Below are 17,864 nucleotides of genomic sequence, written 5' to 3'. Positions count from 1 at the left end.
TGCGATTCATGGAAGTCCCTGCACGTGTTTTCCTCGGGATGTGCGCCAAACCCGTGCATGGCGCACACGTCACTGCAACATCCCGAAAGGCGTGCGCGACGCGCACAGTGAAAGCGCACAACCTCGGCGCATACACCAGAAAGTGGGCGGAACACAGGGCGTAACGCGCGGAATGGGGAAAAACGCGCGAAAATAAGGGCGTAACTGGGGATGTACTGCAGGGAAGCAGACGTAACGCCCACACGCACTCGAACCACACATATTCATGGAATCGAATAGGGCAAAGTGTTAGGTGGAAACCTGTGCAGTTCCCTCTGGGACCACTGCAAAAGATTTAGGACTACAGGTGTTTGGCGGTGAACCCACTTGGTAGCAGTCTGTACCACACAGATTCACTTGGTAGCTGTGGCTGAGCAGTCAGACCTCTCTCAAGAAGATTTGAGCAGTATGTGGAGTATACAATATAGGACAATTCTTCACAGTAAGACAAGCAAACACACAACAAGGCTTCAGTGTAAAGATATTAAGGTATTTATTTATAACGGAACATCTATAGAAAACACTATGGCACTATCACGGCAAACACTTCAGTTACAATTACTCTACGCAGTAGAAAACGATCAATCCCCCTAACAATATTTCGACAAGTCTAGGTTCTACCGGTATCACTTATTTTCAGACAGAGGTGTATACCTCAACCTAGATGGCACTCTAATATTAGTTAGGACGGGAGAGAAAAATCGGCAGGTTACGAAATCAACACAGTTCAATACTTCACGGAAAAAATGCAAGGCAAGAAGGCAAGAACCACAATAGATCATAAAGTTTAGAGGCCAGGACCACTCGGAGAGAGGCAAGGCGATATGTCCCAAAAAGTCTGTAGAGGAAATACATTCCAGTCTTTGTAGCAAATTGTTATCAGCAGATTGAACCAGTTCAGAACAACACGCTAGAAAAAGCTTGGAGGCGACCCAACGGAAAGGCGAGGATTAAGACACCTCACTCGAACCGATCGAAAGGGAAGCCAGGCGGACACGGTACCTTGTTGTGGAGAGACAGCTCCGGCGGGGGCAGTTGTTCCTGGTGGTGGATGCACGTCGGGTCTTTGCCAAGAGTAGAGATGATCTCGTCGTCGAAGAAAAGTGAAGTCTGGTGCACCACCAGGGAAGAGACCAGCCGCGGAGTGCTCCGTCACAAGGCACCACCTGTTGGTTGCGGTACAGGGGTAGTGGCTATCCGGTTGCCGGGGTGCTCTTCACGGGCAATTCGACCACTGCGTCCTGAGGCGAAAAAAAAGCAAAGGGGACTGGTTGTTCCCACCAGTCAGGGGAAGAGACTCTCCGGCAGGGAGATCTCCTCTGTCGTCAGGAAGTGGTGAGTTGGTTCAGCAGGGCTCCACCAGAGGTGTCGTCGTTGCAGGTCGGCTCAGCGTTACCCCCGTCGGATTCTTAGGTCCTGTGGCGACTTCTGAAGATCCAGTCCCAAAAGCCCTGCTTTTATGCAGAAAACCCCCATTCATTCAGCCTAGCTGTCAATCAACACTCGCTAAGTGGTGAGCGGGGAGGCTCACCACTTGGGCCAATCACTCCAGAGTGCGACCGGAGTTGGCAAGGCAACTCGGTCCAGGGTGCCTAAACCCCCTCCCACACCCCTGTGGTAACCCAGACAGAATGGCACCACTTTGGAGGGTCTCTGTACAGAAGCCCACCAAAAGTGGAACAAAGGGCTCAACCTTTGGTTTAGGAGTCGCAGAGACGAACACAGACGCCATTTTAAAAACCGAGTTGTGGCAGAAAATACCATCCGATAAACTTATTTAAGATAAGTAGACCGGTGGTACGTTAGAGATTAACGAGGAAAAGTATCAATCTCCAACAATGGGACGAATCCCATAGGGTTATGTTCGGGGTCGAACATAACAAGTAGTTTCCACTGCCACCAGCCAAAACTCGACGAGGGGGGACGGGACAGTGCCCCCTCGAATAACAGATCTAGTAGTAATCAAATTACCCCTACTAGTACGTCCACAATAAGATGGTTTGTACTAGTTCTGTTAGTAAATTTAGGTCTAGTAAAGCCAATGGTGACTTTACATGCCCGGGGAAACAGTAGTCAGTCCCCGGGTATGGAGTCTATGGTGGAGGTCTGCTGGGACGCCCCAGTGCTACGGCACGTAGGGTGCGGTGTAACACACATAGAAAAACCTATGAGACCCTATGGAGTAAAAGACCCCATAGCCCATAGAACACATTGACATTCAAAGGAATTACACACATACATGTCCAAGAGTGGGAGGAAAAGAGTCTCACTCTTGGCAGGATGGAAAAAAACAAACTCCAGAAATCCAGCAAAGCCGCTGGGGGACTCACTAGGTTAGGAAATTCAGCCAAAACAGAGAATTCTCCCTAACACAAAGCCACGCACAGCCAAAGACACGCACAAGCCGAAACACGTCCGCCACACGAAGGCAGGCGGTAGCGTCCCTGCGCATTACAAAAGTGGCAACATACAGCAATTGGCCCTGTGCGAGCGGGGCAAATGTATTTTGGGAGTGCGCGGGAAGTTACACACGCTATTGAGCGGGGTAAGTGTATTTCAGGGGTACGCGGGAAGTTACACACGCGATTGAGCGGGGCACGTGTATTTCGGGGGTGCGTGGGAAGTTACACACGCGATTGAGCGGGGTACGTGTATTTCGGGGTTGCGCGGGAAGTTACACACGCGATTGAGCGGGGTACGTGTATTTCGGGGTGCGCGGGAAGTTACACACGCGATTGAGCAGGGTACGTGTATTTCGGGGGTGAGCGGGAAGTTACACACGCGATTGAGCGGGGTACGTGTATTTCAGGGTTGCACGGGAAGTTACACACGCGATTGAGCGGGGTACGTGCATATCAGGGGTGCGCGGAAAGTATCACACGCGATTCCATCAGGGTACGTGTATTACAGGGGTGCGCGGGAAGTTCCACACGTGAATGTCCAGGCTACGTGTATTTCGGGGTGCGCGGGAAGTTTCACACGCGATTCCATCAGGGTACGTGTATTACAGGGGTGCGTGGGGAGCACCGCACGTGAATTGCACGTGTGGGTCCTCCCAGGTGTTCCCTCTACACCCTCCACGTCCCCTGCAGGTGGCTCACACCACAGGGGCCTACCCTGCACATGTCCTGCAGGCACCCCATCCACCATGGCCATGCCCCCCAGCCAACCCACATGTCAACTTGCACTACTGCCCACCAACGCATGAACCCTGCACCCCCAGCCACCAGGGGCACCCTCCACCAGGCCCCCACCCATGTCTCCAACCACCCCCACCCCCCAGCAGTGCAGGGGCACCCTCCACCAGGCCCCTACCCAGGTCCAACTCATGTCCCCACCACCCCCACCCCCCAGCAGTGCAGGGGCACCCTCCACCAGGCCCCCACCCATGTCCAACTCATGTCCCCACCACCCCCACCCCCCAGCAGTGCAGGGGCACCCTCCACCAGGCCCCCACCCATGTCTCCCATCACCCCCACCCCCCAGCACTGTGGGGCACCTGCCAGCAGGCCCCCACCCATGTCCAACTCAAGTCCCCACCACCCCCACCCCCCAGCACTGTGGGGCACCTGCCAACAGGCCCCCACCCATGCCCAACTCATGTAACCACCACCCGCACCGCCCGGCACTGTGGGGCACCTGCCAGCAGGCCCCCACTCATGTCCAACTCATGTTCCCCACCACACACACCCCCCAGCACTGTGGGGCACCTGCCAGCAGACCCCCACCCATGTCCAACTCATGTCCCCACCACCCCCACCACCCAGCACTGTGGGGCACCTGCCAGCAGGCCCCCCCCATGTCCAACTCATGTTCCCCACCACCCCCACCCCCCAGCACTGTGGGGCACCTGCCAGCAGGCCCCCACCCATGTCTCCAACCACCCCCACCCCCCAGCAGTGCAGGGGCACCCTCCACCAGGCCCCCACCCATGTCCAACTCATGTTCCCCACCACCCACACCCCCCAGCACTGTGGGGCACCTGCCAGCAGGCCCCCATCCATTTCTCCCACCATCCCCACCCCCCAGCAGTGCAGGGGCACCCTCCACCAGGCCCCCACCCATGTCCAACTCATGTTCCCCACCACCCCCACCCCCCAGCACTGTGGGGCACCTGCCAGCAGGCCCACACCCATGTCTCCCACCACCCCCACCCCCCAGCAGTGCAGGGGCACCCTCCACCAGGCCCCCACCCATGTCTCCCACCACCCCACCCCCCAGCAGTGCAGGGGCACCCTCCACCAGGCCCCGACCCATGTCTCCCACCAACCCCACCCCCCAGCAGTGCAGGGGCACCCTCCACCAGGCCCCCATCCATGTCCAATTCATGTCCCCACCACCCCCACCCCCCAGCACTGTGGGGCACCTGCCAGCAGGCCCCCACCCATGTTCAACTCATGTTCCCCACCACCCCCACCCCCCAGCACTGTGGGGCACCTCCCAGCAGGCCCCCACCCATGTCCAACTCATGTCCCCACCACCCCCACCCCCCAGCACTGTCGGGCACCTGCCAGCAGGCCCCCACCCATGTCCAACTCATGTTCCCCACCACCCCCACCCCCCAGCACTGTGGGGCACCTGCCAGCAGGCCCCCACCCATGTCTCCCACCACCCCCACCCCCCAGCACTGTGGGGCACCTGCCAGCAGGCCCCCACCCTTGTCCAACTCATGTTCCCCACCACCCCCACCCCCAGCACTGTGGGGCACCTGCCAGCAGGCCCCCACCCATGTCCAACTCATGTTCCCCACCACCCCCACCCCCCAGCACTGTGGGGCACCTGCCAGCAGGCCCCCACCCATATCTCCCACCACCCCAACCCCCAGCACTGCGGGGCACCTGCCAGCAGGCCCCCACCCATGTCCAACTCATGTTCCCCACCACCCCCACCCCCCAGCACTGTGGGGCACCTGCCAGCAGGCCCCCACCCATGTCCAACTCATGTTCCCCACCACCCCCACCCCCCAACACTGTGGGGCACCTGCCAGCAGGCCGCCACCCATGTCCAACTCATGTCCCCACCACCCCCACCCCCAACACTGTGGGGCACCTGCCAGCAGGCCCCCACCCATGTCCAACTCATGTTCCCCACCACCCCCACCCCCCAGCACTGTGGGGCACCTGCCAGCAGGCCCCCCCATGTCTCCCACCACCCCCACCCCCCAGCAGTGCAGGGGCACCCTCCACCAGGCCCCCACCCATGTCCAACTCATGTTCCCCACCCCCCCCACCCCCCAGCACTGTGGGGCACCTGCCAGTAGGCCCACACCCATGTCTCCCACCACCCCCACCCCCCAGCAGTGCAGGGGAACCCTCCACCAGGCCCCCACCCATGTCCAACTCATGTTCCCCACCACCCCCACCCCCCAGCACTGTGGGGCACCCTCCACCAGGCCCCCACCCATGTCCAACTCATGTTCCCCACCACCCCCACCCCCCAGCACTGTGGGGTACCTGCCAGAAGGCCCTCACCTATGTCTCCCACCACCCCCACCCGCCAGCACTGTGGGGCACCTGCCAGCAGGCCCCCACCCATGTCCAATTCATGTTCCCCACCACCCCCACCCCCAGCACTGTGGGGCATCTGCCAGCAGGCCCCCACCCATGTCTCCCACCACCCCCACCCCCCAGCAGTGCAGGGGCACCCTCCACCAGGCCCCCACCCATGTCTCCCACCACCCCCACCCCCCAGCACTGTGGGGCACCTGCCAGCAGGCCCCAATTCATTTTCCCCAGCCAACATGTCATCAAAATCTAGATCCCTGGTCCCTATGGTCAGCCTCCAAATGCAAAACACCCACCCGAGTATTGCATCCACCCACTCAGAAATGGCAATTACATGACAGAACACCAATTGCAAGTTTCGAAACACATGTCCCTTAGATACACCCAATGGGTGTCAGTGAATCTCAAAACCCATATCATGATATGCATGAAACCAATGAGATGATACTACACATTGAAGTTTGATACAAAAATATGTATTAAAGGAAACATAAATAGATTCAAAAATAAAGAAACAGAAATGGGAATGTACAAAAATGAAAAGAAGCATGTCCGTGCAAAAAAGCAAAACCAAAAATCATAAAAAAAAAAAAATGGTGATGTTTCAGTAGTGTGCAGGTTGCACATCTGTTTGTATGGGGTCGAGTATGGGTGGGGGTGTACAGGGCCGTGGGGCTAACACATGCGAGGGCTGTAATGTGTGAGACATGGTGCTTGTGTGTGTAGGCTTGCATGCCAAATGCAGTTGTGAGGGGCACACATGTTTGGATGAATATGTATGTAAGTAGACATGTCCGTGATGTCACGCATGTATGTTGTTTTCAGCTGCATGTATCAGCACTGTGTACATGTACATTTGTGTGTATTTGACAAGGGTGCAACAGTGATGCAACATGGATGCATGTGACAGCGGGATGTGGAAGCCTGATTGGCAGATGTGACATGGATGCCCATCTGAACACTGCGACACTTGGCAGAGGTGTACACATGCATGCAAGTGTAGTGGTGTGTGTACATGTGTGGTGCACTTCCTGTGTTGCATGTGATGTCTGGCTCAGCTTTGCCTGCTCATGCTGTTGTATGTGTATGGATGGTGCTGGCAGTTGCGATATGGCTGTGGTATGGCTCATGTGTGCGAGTTGAAATGACATGTGTGTTGGGGATTGTGATGGCATGTCTGAGGTTTGCCAATGCCACTCATGTACAACTGTCATGTGTGTATGTGTCCATTGTACAGTGCCCTGATGCCTGTGTTTTATTTCTCCCTGTCTGCAGCGTCAACTGATGAAGAGGGCGGAGAAGGTGCTGTGGAGCACAGCGGCGGGGATCCCACCGCCAGCCGGAGATGCAAGGCCCGGCTCCCCTCCCATGTTGTCATCTCGTCGGGGAGTGAGGAGTCCGGTGCCGCGTCCCAGGCCGCAGATGCCGGGGGGAGGTCCAAGAGGCGGAGGTTGGAGTTGGACTCCTCGGCAGCAGAAGGGGCAGCTGGGACCCCACAGGGCCCAACGGGGGAAGATAGCACGGAGTCATCCAGGTTGGTGGGGGGTTTGGTGGAGGAGGAGGCCGTGCAAGCAACAGAGACAGGGTCTGGAGGTGGGGATCCCACTGGTGCTAGTGGTGCAGTGCAGGACCAGGGACAGGAGGCAGCACAGGCAGCCGCAGAGGTGCCTGTGTGCAATCCTGTCCCTGATCCTGTCCCTGCATCATCTTGCACCAGCAGAGATGCCTACGTCCAGACCCGTTTTCAGGCAGGTGATGAGCAAACGACAACTGGCCTTCCTCTGCCTGCGGACGTGGCTATCCGGGTCTGGGTGGAGCCTGTCCTGACTGGTGTGGCGTTGCGTCAACGGGCCATGCGAGGTGACCTGCAGTCTTTTCATGAGGAGACTGCACGTCATCTCGAATGGCTCGTTGACCACGTAAAGCCTGCTGGGACAGGTCACCCAGGCCGGATTCCTCCATTTGATGGGGCTTGCTACGACCCCCTCCTCAACTGAACCCCCTACGCGCCAGTCGTCCTCCGTGCCATCTTCCCACTCATCAGTCACCTGGGTGCCCTGTGGAGCTGCCTCTGACGGTGCGGCCAGGCTGGTGGAGGAGGCATCCCTGCCACAGTCTGGAGTCGGACGTCCAGCAGGAGTGGCCACATCAACGACTGCACCCCAGCCGGCGGAGGATGTGCAGGTAGCAGGAGGCAGTGCACGGGCAGAGGCACAGCAGCAGCAGCAAGGTGGTGGGAGCCATGAAGGCTTGGGGCCTTCAACATCGGAGGGGCAGGCATCGGCCGGAGGGCAGGAGGACTCAGGACTGGGAGTATCTTCCATGTGGCAGCGGTTGGGCCACGCCATAGATGCGGAGCGGCAGCGGGCGGAAGAGGCACGGCTCACAATGGTCAGGGCAGAGAACTCCATGCGGAGGGCCATGAGGCGGGCCGAGTGCCTCGAGGCAATCCGCAGGGGGTTGGAGGTGGCCACGTCGACGGCCCTGCGGACCCTCGGGGCCATGGAGGAGGACCGCCTCCGGGACATTGAGCAGGAGTTCGATGATGCCCTGGCCCGGGACATCCAAAAGTGAGCCGTCAGACTAGCCCGCTGCCCTTGTACATAGTTATGTAGGTAGTGTTAGGTTTCCTTTGTTTTTTTATTTATTTTGGACCTTTTGGACATTGGCCACTTTTTTGTATATAGTTTATTTTATTAGTTAGTGTTGTTAGATAGGTTTCATTTCTTTTGTTGGGATAATGGACCCTGGCTTGTTCGTCTGTACATAGTTCACTGTTGGATTTTATTTTTCTTTCACAATTTACCCATGGAGCAATGGCTTTCAATTATTATTTCCCATTGGATTTTCTTTTGTGGACAGTGACTTTGGACACCATTACTTTGGATTATGATTTTTGGTTTTGCTTTTTTTCATGGACATGCTTCTTTTCATTTTTGTACATTCCCATTTCTGTTTCTTTATGTTTGAATCTATTTATGTTTCCTTTAATACATATTTTTTTATCGAACTTCAATGTGTAGTATCATCTCATTGGTTTCATGCATATCATGATATGGGTTTTGAGATTCACTGACACCCATTGGGTGTATGTGAGGGACATGTGTTTGTTTCGAAACTTGCAATTGGTGTTCTGTCATGTAATTGCCATTTCTGAGTGGGTGGATGCAATACTCGGATGGGTGTTTTGCATTTGGAGGCTGACCATAGGGAACAGGGATCTAGATTGTGATGACATGTTGGCTGGGGAACATGAGTTGGGGCCTGCTGGCAGGTGCCCCACAGTCCTGGGGGGTGGGGGGGGGGTGGGAGACATGGTTGGGGGCCTGGTGGAGGGTGCCCCTGCACTGCTGGGGGTTGGGGGTGGTGGGAGACAGGGGTGGGGGCCTGGTGGAGGGTGCCCCTGCACTGCTGGGGGGTGGGGGTGGTGATGACATGAGTTGGACATGGGTGGGGGCCTGGTGGAGGCTGCCCCTGCACTGCTGGGGGGTGGGGGTGGTGGGAGACATGGGTGGGGGCCTGGTGGAGGGTGCCCCTGGTGGCTGGGGGTGCAGGGGGACATGCGTTGGTGGGCAGTAGTGCAAGTTGACATGACGGTGCGGCCAGGTTGGCTGGGGGGCATGGCCATGGTGGATGGGGTGCCTGCAGGACATGTGCAGGGTAGGCCCCTGTGGTGTGAGCCACCTGCAGGGGCCGTGGAAGGTGTAGAGGGAACACCTGGGAGGACCCACACGTGCAATTCACGTGTGGTGCTCCCCGCGCACCCCTGTAATACACGTACCCTGATGGAATCGCGTGTGAAACTTCCCGCGCACCCCGAAATGCACGTAGCCTGGACATTCGCGTGTGGAACTTCCCGCGCACCCCTGGAATACACGTACCCTGCTGATGTCGCGTGTGAAACTTCCCGCGCACCCAGAAATACACGTAGCCTGGACATTCGCGTGTGGTACTTCCTGCGCACCCCTGGAATACACGTACCCTGCTGATATCGCGTGTGAAACTTCCTGCGCACCCCGAAATACACGTGGCCAGGACATTCGGGTGTGGAACTTCCCGCGCACCCCTGATATACACGTACCCTGCTGAATTCACGTGTGAAAATTCCCGCGCACCCCTGATGTACACGTACCCTGATGGAATCGCGTGTGGAACTTCAAGCGCACCCATGTAATACACGTACCCTGCTGAAATCGCGTGTGGGACTTCCCGCGCACCCCTGGAATACACGTACCCTGCTGATATCACATGTGAAACTTCCCGCGCACCCCGAAATACACGTAGCCTGGACATTCGCGTGTGGAACTTCCCGTGCACCCCTGGAATACACGTACCCTGCTGATGTTGCTTGTGAAACTTCCTGCGCACCCCGAAATACATGTAGCCTGGACATTCGCGTGTGGAACTTCCCACGCACCCCTGGAATACACGTACCCTGCTGATATCGCATGTGAAACTTCCTGCGCACCCCGAAATACACGTGGCCAGGACATTCGCGTGTGGAACTTCCCGCGCACCCCTGATATACACGTACTTTGCTGAATTCACGTGTGAAAATTCCCGCGCACCCCTGATGTACACGTACCATGATGGAATCGCGTGTGGAACTTCAAGCGCACCCCTGTAATACACGTACCCTGCTGAAATCGCGTGTGGGACTTCCCGCGCACCCCTGGAATACACGTACCCTGCTGATGTCGCGTGTGAAACTTCCTGCGCACCCCGAAATACACGTAGCCTGAACAGTCACGTGTGGAACTTCCCGCGCACCCCTGGAATACATGTTCCCTTCTGATATCGTGTGTGAAACTTCCCGCGCACCCCGAAATACACGTAGCCAGGACATTCGCGTGTGGAACTTCCCGCGCACCCCTGATATACAAGTACCCTGCTGAATTCATGTGTGAAAATTCCCGCGCACCCCTGATGTACACATACCCTGATGGAATCGCGTGTGGGACTTCCCGCGCACCCCTGGAATACACGTACCCTGCTGATATCGCGTGTGAAACTTCCCGCGCACCCCGAAATACACGTAGCCTGGACATTCGCGTGTGGAACTTCCCGCGCACCCCTGGAATACATGTACCCTGCTGATGTCGCGTGTGAAACTTCCTGCGCACCCCAAAATACACGTAGCCTGGACATTCGCGTGTGGAACTTCCCGCGCACCCCTGGAATACACGTACCCTGCTGATATCATGTGTGAAACTTCCCGCGCACCCCGAAATATACGTGGTCAGGACATTCGCGTGTGGAACTTCCCGCGCACCCCTGATATACACGTACCCTGTTGAATTCACGTGTGAAAATTCCTGCACACCCCTGATGTACACGTACCCTGATGGAATCGCGTGTGGAACTTCCCGCGCACCCCTGGAATACATGTACCCTGCTGATGTCACGTGTGAATCTTCCCGCGCACCCCGAAATACACGTAGCCAGGACATTCGCTTGTGGAACTTCCCGCGCACCCCTGATATACACGTATCCTGCTGAATTCACGTGTGAAAATTCCCGCGAACCCCTGATGTACGCGTACCCTGATGGAATCACGTGTGGAACTTCAAGCGCACCCCTGTAATACACATACCCTGCTGAAATTGCGTGTGGGCCTTCCCGCGCACCCCTGGAATACACGTACCCTGCTGATATCGCGTGTGAAACTTCCCGCGCACCCCGAAATACACGTAGCCTGGACATTCGCGTGTGGAACTTCCCGCGCACCCCTGAAATACACGTACCCTGCTGAAATCGCATGTGAAACTTCCAGCGCACCCCTGAAATGCACGTACCCAGCTGAAATGACATGAGGTACTTCTTGCGCACCCCAGTGATACACGTAGCCCGCTTGCCGTGCTGATACAGGGTTAGCGCAGCCCTTTGCGCTGGATTGGGGATTTTGATGGCTTTTCCCTGCGCGAGAGGCGTTCTTGGGGGCGTAACTGGCGCTGCTGCAGGGTCGCTGCACCACTGTGCGCCATGGCTGGTTTCGGTAGCTGGAATCCATGAATACGCTGTGCGCGGAAATGGGTTTTGGCGCACGCGGCTGGCGCAGGGATTCGCACGCGCACACTGTGCGCCAGCCGCGTGCGCCACTTGTGCGCTGAATTCTATGAATTACCCCCTAAATTGTTTTCTTGACCTGTTGTTGAAACTGGTCTAGGGAAACCAAAGCAGAATTTGGTGTAGTATTTCCCTTTGTTTTTATATTTGTGACAACAATACTTCCCACATTTGTGTCTTTGAAATTGTAAAATGTGTCCATTAAGCTCACTATGGCCCTCATTACGACCCTGGCGGAATCCGCGGTGCTAAATGCACCGCGGAGCATGGCGGAAAGCCGCCGATAGCGCCATGGGGGTTGGCGGATTTACCACCCCATGCCGACCTTGGCGGAGCGGTAAATCCCCAATCCCCATTTTACCCTTCCCCATTCCCATTCTTGCCCCATAGGGTATAATGGGAGTGGGGAAGGAGTTAATTATGCCGCCGTAAAGTACGGCGGCGTAATTAACAACGAGGTCCCTTAGCGCCATGGTTTTCTCCGCCCGGTAAAACCAGGCGGAGAAAACCTCCATGGCGCTAAGGGAACTCGTAGTACGGCGGACGGGTCCGCCGCGATTAGCGCTGGCGGAAACCCACTCCGCCAGGGTCCTAATGAGGCCCTATGTGTTGTTTGTGAAGGGATTTCACAAGTGACATATTTTTGGATGAACTGCAAAACAGTGGCATCACTGTCCTGATCAAATTTAGGAGCATCTTTAATCCACAAAAGAGTGTGGATGTGTGGTGCTCCTCTGGCTTGGTATTCTTTTCTCCAAAAGAAGTGTTGCACTTCTCCGAGGGGAGGAACAGTTTTATTACAAATGAAGTGTAGCATAGCAAATGAAGCGATGATGCAAATATCTTGATACATTTACAGGATCGAGAGAGCAGAGTTCTCCTGGTGTTTTTATATCTATGTTTTTTGTTTTTTGTAGGAAATCGTCTAAATCTTCCTATGCATATTCTGCAGAATTGAATGTCACAAACCAAGTGGGTTGGCCAAAGTTTCTTATCATACAGCGTACATCCCTTGATGTCAGAACCAGTATTCTTTTGTACCACGCATGTTTGCTAAAAAATGTGTAATCCTTGACTGTAAAACCTCGTTTTCTTGCACTTTTTGTAGTAATTGCGTAGCTGACATATTTTGGAAATGGGTACCTGATTTCAAAATGTGTGTGCAACTCCATAGCATAGAGTTGCTAGTTCACTTTCAAAGAGAAGATGCAATATGTATTCCACATTTTGTCTGAATCTGGGGTCTTCAGAATACATTTGTAAAGAGCAGTATTCTGATGCTGTTATTTGTGTGGGTCTATCATCGTACCTACCTCCTTTTCCAGTAGAAAAGAGTAGAGGAAAAGCATGTGCTTCTATACTTTTTCCGATATGCTGATTGGAGATCCTTTGGCTTGTTGCATTTGGTACGTTTCCAGTGCATCATCTATAGTGTCTTCAGAGTGTAAAGGATGAATTGTATAATGGTCTAAAATATTGGATTCTGTAGCAGGATTTTAAAGTTGAAACTGACAAGTTTCTGGTGGCTCTTGAATTATTTCAATGGTTTCTCTCAGGTTTTCTCCAATATTAATTTCTTTGTAGTATTCATTGTTGTTTTTTAGATTTTGCAGGGCTTGTCTAACTTTATGTAAGTCGATGAGTTGTTGCCATATTTTTTGTCTTTTGTAGGTAAGCCATTTACTAAGATAATTAAAGATTGATCTATTGGACGTTACATTCCCAGAGTGTGTACATTTTCTTTGAGATCTGATGGCAAATAAACTACTTTGCCACAAATGCCTTTCACTAATTCAGAGGGAGGTAAGTTTGCTGTTTTTGGTTGAAGGTGTATTATTGTTTGAAATGGGTGCACTGTTTGAATTATGATGCTCTCATATAAGTTAATTTGTTGCAGGGGTTTTGGTAGGGAGAATAATTCCAAATTACTTGTGTTAGCACGTGAAGGTATTTGGTTGGTGTCAGGTTTTGCAGTGCAGTAACTGCAAGGTATTAAGGGGTCAGTAATTTTGTATTTGTTTTCTGCTATAAGATAGAAAGTTAATTGGAACCACAGAGATGTACTTTTAAACATTAGTATTTCCTTTTTGTATGTGTGTAGTAGAAGGTTGCAATCTGTACAGTTGTTGGTAGTCTGTTGTAAAGCTATTGCATTTTGTAAGTGGCTTTCACTTCCAAAATATTTTCTTTGTATATGCTCTATTTCTTTGAGTAGTTCTTTGGCTGTACCATGTAGAAGATTGTTATTTAAATTGGCTAGTGCTAAAGCAGGACTTTTGGCATAGTGCAGTTTATGAAGCAGATTTCTTATAGTTGTATGGTGTATTGATATCATTTTTATATGGTGGAAGGTGCTTTTGCAAATAGGTCCAGAAATGCAGGCTAATGAATGTCCTTCTACTCCTGTGTAAATTTCGCACTGGACAGGAGTCCATATTTTGTAGTAGTTTCATTTTGAATTTGTCTTTGCCTTTCACATACTGATTGAGGTACTGGCATAAAGATTTGAAAGATTTTTTGGCTATTTTACAAATTGATGTGCATGGCCATTTGTAGACTGGACGTATTGGTTGATTGGAATGGAGAGTAGATACTAAGTTTTCTGGGGATATTTTTGTGAGCAGCGTTTCTTGTTCCATAATGGTATTACTAAGTTTGTTCATACCCTCGTCCACTGCTATTTCACCTCCACAGATGTTTGTTAAGTTATCTTTGTTGATATTCCATTTATTGAGAAGTCTTTTTTGTAGTTTAGTACTTAGTTTTGTTAGTGGTTTCATTCTGTTTAAAACCAAAATAAATAATTTCCTTTTGTGATGGATTGCACTGTCTATGAGAGCTTCCAGGATTAATTTTCTACAGTAGGCTTTAAGGGTTGTGCATGATTTCTCTCCTGTTTTTAGTTTTGAAGGACTCTGGAGTGGACATTTTTTGTAAAATCGTTTTTTGGTATGCTTACTTGCGGCTACATCAAGATTTATAGGTGCAGTGTTAGCACTAGTGGTAGCTGCAGTCTTATTAATCACTTTCTGTTTTGTTTTACATTTTGAAAGAGGAGGTAAAGTTTCTGTACTGGAAGCTGGTTTTGTTTTGCTTACTGACTGTATTAGATTTTTTGTTTGAACTTTTTGTACAAATTCTCCTAGAGATGGATGCTTATTTTGGAGGCTTTTATTTTGATTTTGTCTACTTCTGAGTTTCTTTGTACAGAGTTGCTTTTTGGTAGGCATTCTTTTGGATCTGTTGGAGAAAAAAAGAAAGTGTTGGTTGGGATCTTGTGCAGTGTATTTGTGCTATGTGCATGAGTGTCTTAGTATGATGGTAAGTATGCATGTAGAGGTGTGTGATTGTGCAATGGGCTGCTACTTCAGGTTGGGAAGGCTATCCTTGTATTTCTGTGTTACTATACTGGTTTCAGATGACAATACAAACTATGTAGCTGCCTAGGGGAAGCATTGATACTAAGTCTAATGGTGCAGGGTTAATACAATTGTTTGTTATACAATACTAGAATTCAACAGTGTTTGAGTAACAGAACATTATGGCAGTATTGCACTTACTTTTTTGGATGGAAAGAGTAGATTTCTTTTGAGTTCTGGTTTGTACTTCAGACGCTGCTGCTTTTCAGGATAGTGTTTATCACTGCAATTGTGAAAGAAAGAAGTTAGTAAATACGTGTGTGAATAGCACTGTTGTTAATGTAGACATGGATTTCTTTGTTTTTGCAGTAGTAGTGCTTTCTGATAACTGTGCATAGCATGTAGATGCACTTTCCTTTGCCTATGTGCATTCTGTAGGATGTATGTGATCACTGTGCCGCCGTTAACTGTGATGGCCGAAATGCCGGCGCCAGTTACAGCGTGGCACAGATATCATATAATTCACTGTGCCCGCTTCCCTGGCCTGCTTTTCCCTTCCCACCCACACCCCCAACTCAGCTTTTACAGCAGCACCCTGCTATCCTTGCTGCGTCAGCTCCTCCCACTAACATGGGTTAGACCTGATGCCACACGGTGCTTTTCTTTTTTCGTGTTCCCCGCTTACCATAATGAGAAGCGGGGGACACCCCCACAACCCCCAACTCCTGTTACGGCGCCCAAGCAGAGCGGGGGACACCCCCACAACCCCTGCTCTGCTTGGTCGCAGTAAATGTCGCCTTCATTTTGTGCGCCCCCAAAGTCGCAGTAACTGCGGGGGCGCACAAATGAGGGTGACATTGTTGCACGATTCCCATTCTCTATATTGTACTTAGAATCTGTTAGTTGAACGTGCTTTAGAAATGATTACAATAGTAAGCACACAGAGCACAGTTGGCTTTTTAAGGCAGTGTTATTGGATGTTAGGAAATAGAAGAAATAATTGTATTCTTTTTTTGCTATTTATTCAGGGTAAATGGCAGGAACTGTGGGGAAAAGCATGCAATGTATGCATTTGTGAAGGTGTGGGAAATAAAGCAGAAGAATTTGATGGGTTCAGCAGCATATTACTCTGCAGGATAGTTGTAGGGGAGAAGGTTCAAATAAGAAAATCTGGAGAAGTGGCAAAAGGACAAAGCAAGTTTACCAGACTGCAGGTGATTACCAAACAACTGGGTGATCCTGTGGTGCTTGGAGAAGGGAGAGTCTGAAATAAAGTAAGGGTTGCAATGAAGGGCCTGGTTACAGACTGTCTTGCTTTACTACACTGTTTGTACATAGTTGTACATGATGTGATAGACATGACTGCACCTGGTTATAGTTGAATGCTGTTGTAAATTCTAGAACAGAATGGGCAACCAGCGGGGATGAGAGAGCTGTCTAAATTGGAAGAACAGTTGTAGAGGCAGTGGTGTTGTTTCAGCTGAAAGCCTTTCAAATGATATTGGTGTATGAATAAAGATGCATGTACTGTAGTATAATGTAGTGTGTTTTGGAGTGCAGCGCCAATGCATGGGATTACATTATTGCTATAATGTGGCACATATCAGCAGCCATGTGTCGCCAGTGTAACATATAGATATGCAAATGAAAACAGAATTTTGTTTTTCTCTACAGATGTAAAGCTCACCAGAATTTCGTTTTTCTCTACAGATTTAAAAGCACACCAGAATTTTTCTTTCTTTTTCTTATCTCACTTGAAATGCCGCATTCACTGGAGACCACATTAGCTATCTAATTGACTGACTTAATTAACAAATACTAACACCAATATTAACTCATTAACATGTGCTCTCCATGTGAAAAGAGGAGGCAGAAAAGACATGCTCTGGGAGTCATTTTTAAACGTGCAGTTAGATTTTTTTTTCTTGCTCTCTCTGGTCACTGTGTTGCGGGAAGCAAAATCTGCATGCCAGGAAATTAGTTAGATACAGTTGCTTACTGTAAATGTGAACTATTGTTAATTAAGGAGGATGTGATACCGTGAATTTGATTGGTGCTACGTAAGCATAGGGGATGTAACAGAAGTTTTTTGGAATAGCTCTGACAGAATTATAGGGAGAAGACATTTTGCGGAGTTGCAGTGAGGTCACCTTCGTTCTGCTGCTGTGAGGAGCTGGAATACTGACCGTCAAAGACTGGGGGTTCCTGGTAACTTGGCACCGGCTTGAGAACTGCAGATTGGAGATTGAACTGCATGTTCTCGCTGTGTGCTTTAAAGAAAAAAAGAAAGCCCTGGGTCACTGCTTGGAGGCGACAAGCCAGGAGATTTCACGTACTGAAAAACTACAAACATCTGGTATTATACAAATGGAGTGAGATTACTGTGACTGCCGTAGGAATGATCTACTATCAGGCAGCAGAATAGCGATAGGGAATTCCCCTGTGTTTTAACGGCCACGTTATAATGTTGCAAGGCAAATGATGTAATTTTTCTCTCTTGTTGCATTTGTTTCTCTTATGTTTATTTCAGAGAGGATTGTCTCACAAGAATGGTAATATATAATTTTGAAATGAAATTGTGATAACATACAGTCTGCCTAAGAGTGTTCTTGCTTCTGTTTTTCATTTGGTGCCTCTAAAAAAATACTCTGCAAGAGAGGGAATGATGTTTAATGTGCCAAGTTTCCTATACAGATGAAGCAATGTCATGAGCAATTATAACTAGCTGTGTGCGTGATTCCACTCAAGGTATGTGTGTGTCGCTTCTGAGTGGAATATAATACAATAGTCTGCTGAGCGTACATGAATCAGCAGAGAGAAGCCTCTGGAAACATAATCTCACTAATGTAAATAAATTAGTGATAATACCTCATGTTATTGTGAATACTTTATGGAA

Source organism: Ambystoma mexicanum, chromosome 6q (genome assembly GCF_040938575.1).
Source record: "Ambystoma mexicanum isolate Mex_15411 chromosome 6q, UKY_AmexF1_1, whole genome shotgun sequence".
NCBI lineage: Eukaryota > Metazoa > Chordata > Amphibia > Caudata > Ambystomatidae > Ambystoma > Ambystoma mexicanum.
This window is presented reverse-complemented; position numbering follows the sequence as displayed.